The 9,889-nt window shown below is 42.0% G+C and overlaps 1 long non-coding RNA gene across 1 annotated transcript; it reads right to left on the bottom strand.

The window, feature by feature from the left end:
• Positions 1–4,876: 4,876 nt before the first annotated feature.
• Positions 4,877–9,673, bottom strand: LOC117803374. The gene is made up of 3 exons (XR_004627171.1): positions 9,220–9,673; positions 8,718–8,889; positions 4,877–4,897 (listed from the first exon to the last, which is right to left on the bottom strand). It is a non-coding gene; the product is annotated as an uncharacterized LOC117803374 (long non-coding RNA).
• Positions 9,674–9,889: the final 216 nt, after the last annotated feature.

Genomic DNA, 9,889 nt, shown 5'->3' with positions numbered 1-9,889 from the left:
ATCATGACCTGAGCTGAAGGTAGACGCTGAACAGACTGAGCCACCCAGCCGCCCCCCAAAAATGTATCCTTTATCAGGGAGCTTGATCAGCTACCGAAGCTGAGAAAAAGCAAAGCCACAGACACACATTGGCAGACACGCAACTGGGTTCATTGGCAGAATGAGCCCATCATTCATTTCCTTCCACAAAGTTTTACTGAGCACCTGCTATGCGCCAAGTACAGTTCTAGGCCCTGGGAATACAGTGATTCTACCACTCTCATGGAGACAGGGAGCCAACGAAGTTCAAATGTTCCAGTTGCTTTCCCATGACCTTGCCATCCCTACTGTGAGGTGACTACATCAGGCTGCTGTAGCCCCTGGATCAGCCAGGGTTCCCAGGTGCAAGAACAACTTAGTTTGCAAGTTCAACAACCAAAACTGATCCTAGCTAGGCTAAGCAGAAGAATAACTTATTAAAAGAGAAGCTCAGATTCACCTGGAAAAGCAGAAAACCAGAGACAGATGCCAAGAACAATGCCTAAAATCAGGTGCCAGAACTAGTCCATCAGCACACCTCATGTTCCACTGCTCCACTGCTCCACAGAGCACAGAAAGCCAAGTGAGTGCTGACTGCCAATTCCCATACACTCCACTACCACTAGCCTCCACTACCGCCAGCCTCCACTACTGCTAGCCTCCGTAACACAGCCACTGTACCACCACCACCTCTGCAGTCCCAGGAGCTCTACCCTGCTACATACACCACCACCACTGCAGTCTGTGGCTTCACGTCACCAGCTCTTCAGAGCCAAAGCCCATGGGGAGTGGATCAGACCAAAAGAAACTATGGCAAGTGACAGAAGAGGCTGAAAGTGAATGTCTGGCATTTTAAGTAAGAAATTCTTAAAAGGGTAATAAATATTCATTTTAGCCACTTCGGCATTAGACACAAAACACTGCATTCATCTAATACCCCTAATTCAGATTCTACGTTCACCATAATCATTCTGATTAGGATTTGGTGTTCCATGGTGCCACCCAAAGGGAGAAGAGGCACTGGTCCTACCAAAACAGGCATTCCAGTAGATGTGATAGTTCTATTTCTCGAGGTAAAATTAAAATTGGCATTCTTGTTGTATAGATCAGCCTCATGAATTTGGTTAAGAAAGTCTGCTTAAACTGAGGGTTGCTGGAAGGGAGGGGGCTAGGGGGACAGAGTGGCTGGGTGATGGACACTGGGGAGGGTATGTGTTGTGGTGAGCACTGGGTGTTGTGTAAGACTGATGAATCACAGACCTGTACCCCTGAAATAAATATTATATGTTAATAATAAAAAAGAGTAATTGAATAGAGACTATTTACATTAAAAAAGAAAGTCTGCTTAGAGAAATAAACATTCTCAGGGTACTGACAAAATCTGAACCTTCAAAAAGTGAAACACTAACAAACATTCCATTGAACGTTTCACATGTGCCAGATACTATTCTAAGCACTTTATATGGAATAACTGATTTTTCATAACAACCTTATAAACTGGGTCCATTCTCCCCATTTAACATCAGAGGAAACTAGACATAGAGAGATTAAAGTAAAATTGTCTAAGGATACTCAGCTAATAAAGCAAAAAGTCCAGAGTTTGAATCCAAGTAGTATGACTCTATCCTTAAACTCTTGTCAACTCCACAAAGTAAATCTCCAACTGAAGAGGACTGGAGCTGGTGGTTCTGCTGGTGGGTTACAGACTGGCAAGAAGACATGGTCCCGTATCCTCCTTCTAAGGTTACATTCTTGATTTAATTAACTGCAGACACAAAATCTTATTGGAACAGAGCTGCCCACACACGGTAAGAACAGAGGAAGCATCTAAGTGAGGCTCTGCTCGGCTTCCAGATTCTGGAACTGCAGCTGCTGGCAACACTATGCACACAAGGTCGTCTTTACTGGACTCAGAGTTGTATTACGTCACAAACTTGTATTTATATTCAGAAATCATGCCTACATTCAGAAAGAATTTACACGAACAGTATGTATTAAGACAGTCATCTCCAAAATGGGTTTCACAAGACTTTCGAATGAAAGTACAGAAAGAAAAGTGAAAACTCTTATTTCATATTTGTTTTTAATTTTAAAATATAAGAATTATGTTTTACCAATATTAACTATGAAGACTAAGGCTGATCCCCTCTCTGAGTCTGTCAGATGTTTCCACATCATTTACCACACACAAGATGTCCTGAGGATAGAGGGAGAACTGCACGGTGTCTAAGGGAGAATACCAGTGTTTGCAGGCACTCCTCTGCTTTTAGGATACTAGGACATACTGCAGTTAAATGAACTAAATGTATCATGGTTTTTATTTCTTTACCAACCAAACCAACTGTCACCAAATAGATAAATGATTTTAAGGGATTGTTGCAAATAAGTAAACAAAAATTTTAAAAAAAAACCACGATCCTCATGGATTGAAGATAATATTAAAATTATAAACAAAAATAAATAACAGGAAAGTGACAAAGCTGACCCTTCTATTCCTAGTATAACTTTTTATAAGCTACATTACAGAATAAAAACAATCTAATTGCTTCAAACAATAAGTTGGCCAAAAAAATTCAAAATTATCAAGAGACTACTTAAAATATGGATTTACATTTATTATTAACAATGAGTTGCATCCTTAGTGTATATGGTGCTTTGGTATATTATTTTTTTATAGTAATATTTTTTATTATGTTAGTCACCATACAGCACATCCCTACTTTTTGATGTAAAGTTCCATGATTCATTACTTGCATATAACACCCAGTGCACCATGCAATACGTGCCCTCCCTAATACCCATCACCAGCCCAGAGACTATGGACTCTGGGAAACAAACTGAGGGCTTCAGAGGGGAGAGGGGTGGGGGAATGGGGTGCTTTGGTATTTTAAATCAGAGTCAGCAAATATTTTCTGTGAAGGGCCAGGCAATAAATATTTTAGGCTCACATGCCATACATTTTTTTTAAAAGCTCTATTTATTTGTTTGAGATAGAGAGTGCACATGGGTGCACGCTTCGGCGGAGGGCGGGGGTGGGGGCAGAGGGAGAGAATCTCAAGCAGACTCCCAGCTGAGTGCCAAGCCAGACTGGCGGCTCGATCTCATGGCCCCGATATCATGACCTGAGCTGAAATCAAGAGTCCCACACCTAGGGGTACCTGGGTGGCTCAGCTGGTTAAACATCTGCATTTGGCTCAGGTCATGATGTCATGGTCCTAGGACTGAGCCCCACATCAAGGACCACACTGGGCTCCCTGCTCAGTGGGGAGACTGCTTCTCCCTCTGATGCTTCCTTTTTTTTTTTTTAAGATTTTATTTATTTGACAGAGAGAGAGACAGCCAGCGGGAGAGGGAACACAAGCAGGGGGAGTGGGAGAGGAAGAAGCAGGCTCCCAGTGGAGCAGGGAGCCCGATGCAGGGCTCAATCCCCGGACCCTGGGATCAGGCCCTGAGCCAAAGGCAGATGCTTAAGGACTGAGCCACCCGGGCGCCCCTCCCTCTGATGCTTCTGGTGCTCCCCCTGCTTGTGCTCTCTCTCTCTCTCTCTGGCTCTCTCTCTCAAATAAATAAAGTCTTAAAAAAAAAAAAAAGACTCCCTCGCCTAACTGACTAAGCCATCTAGGTGCCCCAGGCCATATGTTTTCTACTGTAACTAAGTCACCTTGCCATTAGAGCATAAAAGTAGCCACAGGTAATATGTAAACAAATGAATATGGCTGTGTTCCAATAAAACTTTATTTATAGAAGTAGGCATAGCTTGCTGACCCTTGTAGTAAATAATGAAATAAAGCTACCATGATTAAAAGCATATCTAAAAATTAAATCTACAGATAAACCTCTATAGATCTTCTGTGATGTTTAAAGTCCAGAGATACCCAATTTAGTTAAGAAGTCTCTTTATAGGTTTCCTGCTTAATAGTGAAAAACAAAAGGCACATATCATTGTGAAACACTATTTCCTTCTTGCTGCAGTAAAAATGAGATTAAATAGTACATGAAAAGCAATATTTTCCTATTTTTCAAACTGCATTCATTTGTTGGCAAATGCTGTTGGAACAACACATATAAAATATTTCCGGGGCGCCTAGGTGGCTCAATCGGTTAAGCACTGCCTTCAGCTCAGGTCATGAACTCAGGGTCCTGGGATGGAGCCCTACATTGGGCTCCCTGCTCAGCAGGGAGTCTGCTTCTCCCTCTGCTTCTGATGCTCCCCCCCACTTGTGCTCTCTCTTTCTCTCTCTCTCTCTGGCTCTCTCTCTCTCAAATAAATAAATAAAATCTTATTTCCTAAGATTAAAAAAATATTACAAATCATGGAGCATACGAGATTTGCTATACAGTAGGATATGTTTTCTTTCATGTGCCAGTTAAAGGACTTGAGACATTCTGTTAAACACTGAAATATAAAAGGAACTGCCCTTTAAGGGCCACTAAAGGGAAAATGTACAAGAGAAAAAACACCCTCTACAGTATAAGACTTCTCTTATTAAAATAAAGTTTTGGAGCACCTGGGTGGCTTAGTCAGTTGAGCATCTGCCTTCGGCTCAGGTTGTGATCTCGGGGTCCTGGGATCGATCCCCTGCTTTGGGCTCCCCCCTCAGCGGGGAGTCTACTTCTCCCTCTCCCTCTGCCCTTCCCCCTGCTCCTGCACACTCTCTCTCTCTGTCTGAAGAAATAAATAAAATCTTTAAATAAATAAATAAATATTTATTTATTTATTTATTTTAAATAATAAATGAGGGGTGCCTGGATGGCTCAGTCGGTTAAGCATCGGCCTTCGGCTCAGGTCAGGATCCCAGGGTCCTGCGGTCGATCCCCATGCTGGGCTCCCTGCTTCTCCCTCTCCCTCTGCCTGCTGCTCCCCCTGCTTGTGCTTGCTCTGTCAAATAAAGAAATAAAATCTTTAAAAACAATAATAAATAAATAATGAAAAATGAGGTCTTATGAAAAACAATTTAAGTACACCCACTGATAAAGCAGCTGATTTAACTGGAAATGTAAAAGGATTCTGGGTGGGGGTAAAGAAACAGCACTATACATGGAATTCTATCCTGAGTCATTCTTAAACAAGCTACTGTAGCAAAGAAATTGATGATGCAAGTGTCGAATGCTAAACGACTTCACTGAAATGGTTTATTTTATAAAAAAATAGACTTTTACATGATCTCAGGGTTGTGAGATCAAGGTGCTCCGCACTGGGAGTGGAGCTTACTTAAGATTGTCTTTCTCCCTCTCCCTCTGCCCCTCCCCACCTCTCTCTCTCTCCCTCTCTAAAAATAATAATAATAATAACAATAAGACTTTTAAAATTTAGTAGCACCATTTACTATTGTGTCAAAAATACATTAAATCCCAGGGCAGGGGACGGGGTATGGAAGATATATAGGAAGGAAACTTATAGACTATTATAGAAGGAAACTTAAAGACTATTACAGAAAAAATAATTTTAATGATCTAACTAAATGGAAGGACATATCATGTTCATGAATTGGGAGACTACATCTAGTTAAGATGTCAGTCCTCCTAAATTAATATATAGATTCAATGCAAACCCAGTCAAATTTCCAATAGGTTTTTTCCTTAGCAGAAATTGATAAACTGATTCTAAAATTCATATTGCAATACAAAGGCCCAAGAACAGACAAGGCAGTCCTGAAGAACAAGCTGATAGACCTGCACTACCAAATATTAAGACCAATCATAATAACAATTAAGACAGTGTGGACCTGCTGCAAGGATACAAATGACCAATGAAATAAAACAGGGAATCCGAAAAAGACCCGCACCTAACAGTCGCTTGGCTTATAATAAAGGTGACATTACAGTACAGAAGGGAAAAGATAATCTTTTCAATACATGGTGTTAGATCGGGGCGCCTGGGTGGCACAGCGGTTAAGCATCTGCCTTCGGCTCAGGGCGTGATCCCGGTGTTATGGGATCGAGCCCCACATCAGGCTCCTCCACTATGAGCCTGTTTCTTCCTCTCCCACTCCCCCTGCTTGTGTTCCCTCTCTCGCTGGCTGTCTCTATCTCTGTCGAATAAATAAATAAAATCTTTAAAAAAAAATACATGGTGTTAGATCAACTAGATATCCGTAAAGGAGTGAGGGGCGGGGGGAAGTACCTTCACGGCCTCACAACATACCCCAAAAAAGTATTTTCTCATCACCGCAGACCTGAGAGGAAGTAAGGAAAGAATAAAGCTTGTAGGTGAGAAAATAGGAGAATAGCTTCCTGATCTTGGAGTAGGCAAAGTTTTCTTCCAAAGAACACAAAAAGGGCTAAACATAAAGGAAAAAGTTGATAAACTGAGAAAAGATATTCACAATACACAGAACTTGTATGTTCCAGAATACATAAAGAACTCCAACAAACAAATAAAATGACAAGCAACACAATAAAAAAAAAAGGGCAGAAAACCTGAACACTTCACAAAATAATAAATCCAGACAGTGTATATGTGTATGTGCAGACATAGTTACAGGTACGATAAATGTGTATAGATACCATATATACACACATACTGTCTGGACTTATATATCCTATATATATATATTTGTCATATCTATATATTATTCATATATTTATGAATAAAAAGATGCCCTACTTCATTAATCATTGGGGAAACACAAATTAAAACCACAATGCAGTAATACTACACACTAACCAAAAGGGCTTGAATGAAAAAAAAAATAGGCAAATACTAGGTGTTGAAAAGAAAGTCCAGGGGCGCCTGGGTGGCACAGCGGTTGGGCGTCTGCCTTCAGCTCAGGGCGTGATCCCGGCGTTATGGGATCGAGCCCCACATCAGGCTCCTCCACTATGAGCCTGCTTCTTCCTCTCCCACTCCCCTTGCTTGTGTTCCCTCTCTCGCTGGCTGTCTCTATCTCTGTCAGATAAATAAAGTCTTTAAAAAAAAAAAAAAGAAAACAAAGTCCAACAACTGGAAGTCTCATACACAGCGTATGGGGCTGTGTATTAGTATCTATTGCTCCATAACAAAACTAAGTTGCCTAAAACAATAAACGATTATTATCACAGTTCCTGAGAGTCAGGAATCAGCAGCGCCTTACCAGGTCATTCTGGCTCAGGTCTCACATAAAGGTTTATAAACGGCTATCGTCACTGAAGACTTGACTGGGGCTGGAGGACCTGCTTCCAAGATGGCTCACTCATGCTCCTGGCAGGTCAGTGCTGGGGGTTATCAAGGAAGCCTCCGTTCTTCTCCATGTGGGCTTTTCCATAGGCTGTTTGAGTGTCCTCACAGTATATTGGTGGGCTTCCCCCAAAGTGAGTGATCCAAGAGACAGAGGGACAAACTCTCATGCCCTAGCCTCTGAAGTCATATACCAGCACTTTCATTCTACTCTATTTGTTAGATTCAAGTTACCAGGGTCCAGCTGAGTCGAGAAGAGAGGAATTGGGCTCTGCCTCTTGATGAGATGAGTATCAAACAATTTGTGGACATATTTTAAAAACAAATACAGCCACTTCGGCAACGAATGTGACAGAACCCACTGTGGAGCACATATACCTTACCAAGGCCTCCACATGCTAACCTCCTCTTGCTCATGCTGATTATTGCACGATGTTGTCAACGTAATAGATCAAGGTGATGTTCTATGAAATGGCCAGATGGCCCAGGTCTCTTCTGACTAGATTATGACAAGGAGTACAGGAGTGGAAGTGTTTACATAGCCCTGGGCAAAACCAGAAAGATATATTGATATCTGTTCCACCGGACTGAGATAGAAAAGAATGCATTCACCAAATCAACGTCCACATATTAACGTGCTCCAGCAAAGCTGCCACACGTACCCCAGCAGTCATAATTAGGGCTGTTCAGTTGAACTGCCGAAGTTCACATTCTCCAGGATCCACCCAGTTTTGTAGGAAGGTAAACCAATGAATTAAATGTCGATATAATAGGGACCACCATCCTTGCATTCTTAAGATACTTCAGAGTAGCACTCATCTCCACCATCCCTCACAGACTGTGATACTGGTTTTGATTCACTACCCTGGCGGGGAGCAGGCAACAGTTCAAAGGCTTCCGCTTGGCCTTCCCCACTATGATAGCTCTTATTTGACAGGTCAAGGGTCTGATGTGGGTGCTACTCCAATTCTTAGGTATGTCCATCCCAAGCATACACTTACGGATAGAAGAAACGACTACTTGGTAGATCTGTGGGATAATTCTACTTCTGAAAAGTTTCATAAGAAAGTAATAAGATAAATATATACTAGCATTATACTAAGGGAAAGAAGCCAGACATGATTCCATTTATATGAAATGTCCAGAGTAGGCAAATCCACAGAGACAGAAAGTAGGCTGTCAAGGGCTAGAGAATAGGGAGTGACTGCTTAATGGGTAATGGGGTTTCTTTCTGGGATGATGAAATGTTCTGGAATTAGATAGTGGTGACGGTTGCTCAACATTGTTAGAAGAAAAAAAAACACCGAACTGTACACTTTAAAGTGGCAAATTTTATGTTCAGTGTATTTTATCTCCAAAAAAACCCAAAAAAACAAAAACCCAATACTGCACAGCTATTGGCTGTGTGATGAGCTGGCCGATGTATGAGGGCAGCTTTTACCCTCACTCAATTTACAAAACAGAATTCAGCTCACAGCTCTATACACTCCAGCATACTAGCCCTTGCAAAATGCTGAGGATACAAATATATTTCACCACTCACCTTAACCAATACATTACGAAGTGACTCCTTCCTGTTCTCTGAGTCCCTATTTAAATTCAAAAGGCTTGGGGCTTCTTCAATAAAAGCAGTTTGGTGTCAGGGCTCCGCAAGGTCCTTGGCATCTTCAACTCCAGGCAGTAACTGGTTCTGCTACTTACCACCCTCTCCCTGACTGGAGGAAAAATGCAATCTCTTGTACAGAAGGCCAGAAAGATACCAAGAAAGGATTCGAGGACTATCACACTTCAAATATTTATTGGATAAACTGTCTAGAAGTTTTCAAATTCTGCTCTGCACACCTCCCTTCTCATCCAGGTTCCTTGGCAATATCTACTTCTTCAAGCAGAGCAGCTCTATTTGATTGAGTTTTAAATACTGGAAACAGACTTTTTTTTTTTTTGTACTGAACATCTGTGAATTTTGCTGATTTAACTATCTCCCCACCTTCCAACCCTTCTTCATGTAAACGCATCTTGATCTTCCGTTAAGGGACCACTCTTACCTGCCCTCAGCCCACGTGGTTCCAGGCGAGCCGACCCTGACCCCGGGGTTCCATGAGTAGAAAGAATGTAACTCTGTTAGCCAATCAAAGTCCAGCATTCCTCTGTGATTACTTTAGGGTGGACACATGATCCAAGCCAAAATCATACCCAGGACTGCCAGCACCATCAGGAAACAGGTATTATCTTTCAATAGTGGTTGCTTAGCTAGTAGAATGCACACCCAAAGCTGATATCGATCTTTGCCACTGCATGGGTGGAGCCTGTCTAAGAATGACACCAAAACAAAGAAAAGCAAAGCCAAAGGAAGAGAGATTAGGTCCAAATGACATCATTTAAGTCCCTTGCTGTTTTGGATCTTGCTGTTTCTAAAGGTAAATGGACTTCTAGCCTTTTTTTTTTTTTCCAGATTTTATTTATTTATTTGAGAGAGAGAAAGAGCGCACACACACACACACACACACACACACACACACACACACACGCACAAGCCAGGGGGAGGGGCAGAGGGAGGAGGAAAAGCAGACTCCCTGATGAGCAGGGAGCTGGATGAGGGCTCGATCCCAGCACCCTGGGATCATGACCTGAGGCGAAGGCAGACGCTTAACCAACTAAGCCATCCAGGTGCCCCGACTTTTAGCCTTTTAGTTACTTCAGTCAGTAAGCCCCTCT

The sequence above is a fragment of the Ailuropoda melanoleuca genome, chromosome 8 (genome assembly GCF_002007445.2).
Source record: "Ailuropoda melanoleuca isolate Jingjing chromosome 8, ASM200744v2, whole genome shotgun sequence".
Classification (NCBI taxonomy): Eukaryota; Metazoa; Chordata; class Mammalia; order Carnivora; family Ursidae; genus Ailuropoda; species Ailuropoda melanoleuca.
This window is presented reverse-complemented; position numbering and strand designations above follow the sequence as displayed.